The 2,019-nt window shown below is 40.8% G+C and overlaps 1 non-coding gene across 1 annotated transcript; it reads left to right on the top strand.

Moving 5' to 3' along the window:
* The first annotated feature begins 1,486 nt into the window (after nt 1–1,486).
* On the top strand, nt 1,487–1,594 carry LOC112798799 (small nucleolar RNA R71). Its single transcript, XR_003200396.1, has one exon. It is a non-coding gene; the product is annotated as a small nucleolar RNA R71 (small nucleolar RNA).
* The last annotated feature ends 425 nt before the right edge of the window (nt 1,595–2,019 follow it).

Genomic DNA, 2,019 nt, shown 5'->3' with positions numbered 1-2,019 from the left:
ACTAGCTACTAGGGTTTACAGAAGTAAGTAATTGATGCATAAATCCACTTCCGGGGCCCACTTGGTGTATGTTTGGGCTGAGCTTGATCTATCCACGAGCTGTGGCTTCTCTTGGAGTTGAACGCCAAGTTGTAACGTGTTTTGGGCATTCAACTCTGGTTCGTGACGTGTTTCTGGCATTTGACTCCAGAATGCAGCATGGAGCTGGCGTTGAGCGCTAGTTTACGTTGTCAAATCTTGAATAAAGTATAGACTATTACATATTGCTGGAAAGCTCTGGATGTCTACTTTCCAACGCCATTAAAAGTGCGCTATTTGGAGTTTTGTAGCTCTAGAAAATCTATTTCGAGTGCAGGGAGGTCAGATTCCAACAGCATCAGCAGTCCTTTATCAGCCTTCTTTCAGAGTTTTGTTCAGGTCCCTCAATTTCAGCCAGAAAATACCTGAAATTACAGAAAAACACACAAACTCATAGTAAAGTCCAGAAATGTGAATTTAGCATAAAAACTAATGAAAACATCCCTAAAAGTAACTAGATCATACTAAAAACTACCTAAAAACAATGCCAAAAAGCGTATAAATTACCCGCTCATCATCTCTCTATGAGCCTCAGATTCCTTTGGTTCCTCATCAGGGTATTCCTTACTGACCATTGGACGTTCCCTGAGGTCTTCCTCATTGGGATTCATGTCGTCCTCATCCTTCCCTAAGGTTTTGGCCATGTTGATTATATCAATGGCCTTGCACTCTCCTTTGGGATTCTCTTCTGTATTGCTTGGGAGAGTGCTAAGAGGAGTTTCAGTAACCCTTTTACTCAGCTGCCCCACTTGTGCCTCCAAGTTTCTAAGGGAGGATCTTGTTTCAGTCATGAAACTAAGAGTGGCCTTAGATAGATCAGAGACTATGTTTGCTAAGCTAGAAGGATTCTACTCAGAATGCTCAGTCTGTTGCTGAGATGATGATGGGAAAGATTTACTATTGCTAAACCTGTTTCTTCCACCATTGTTATTATTGAAGCCTTGCTTCTGTTGATCCTTACATGAAAAATTTGGATGATTTTTCCATGAAGGATTATAGGTGTTGCCAAAGGCCTCACCCATGTAATTCACCTCTGCCATTGCAGGGTTCTCAGGATCATAAGCTTCTTCTTCAGAAGATGCTTCTTTAGTACTGTTAGATATGCATTTTGCAATCCGTTCAGACTCTGAGAGATCATATTGACTTGGTTGGTCAATATTTTGTTCTGAGCCAGTATGGCATTCAGAGCATCAATTTCAAGAACTCCTCTCTTTTGAGGCGTCCCATTACTCACAGGATTCCTCTCAGAGGTATACATGAACTGGTTATTTGCAACCATTTGAAAAAGTTTCTGAGCTGCTGCAAGCATTTTCTTTAGGTGAATGGATCTACCTGCAGAGTGGTCCAGTGACATCTTGGAAAATTCAGATAGACCATCATAGAATATATCTAATGTGGTCCATTCTGAAAGCATGTCAGAAGGACACTTTTTGGTCAGCTGCTTGTATCTTTCCCAAGCTTCATAGAGGGATTCACCATCTTTTTGTCTGAAGGTCTGAACATCCACTCTAAGCATGCTCAGCTTTTGAAGAGGAAAGAACTTGGCTAAGAAAGTCATGACCAGCTTATCCCAAGAGTCCAGGCTATCTCTAGGTTGTGAGTCCAACCATGTTTTAGCTCTGTCTCTTACAGCAAAAGGGAAAAGCATAAGCTTGTAGACTTTAGGATCAACTCCATTGGTCTTAATAGTATCACATATCTGCAAAAACTCAGTTAAAAACTGATAAGGGTCTTCTGATGGAAGTCCATGAAACTTGCAGTTCTGTTGCAGTAGAAAAACTAGTTGAGGCTTTAGCTCAAAATTGTTTGCTCCTATGTCAGGGATTGAGATGCTTCTTCCATAGAAGTTGGAAGTTGGTGTAGTAAAATCACCAAGCATCTTCCTTGCATTGTTGTTTGGTTCGACCATAATTGTTTCATTTGTTGCTTCGTTTTCAAAAA

This window comes from Arachis hypogaea, chromosome 4, assembly GCF_003086295.3.
Source record: "Arachis hypogaea cultivar Tifrunner chromosome 4, arahy.Tifrunner.gnm2.J5K5, whole genome shotgun sequence".
In the NCBI taxonomy this organism is placed as follows: Eukaryota; Viridiplantae; Streptophyta; class Magnoliopsida; order Fabales; family Fabaceae; genus Arachis; species Arachis hypogaea.
Note: the sequence above shows the minus strand (reverse complement) of the source record. Positions and strands in the feature narration are given on the sequence as shown.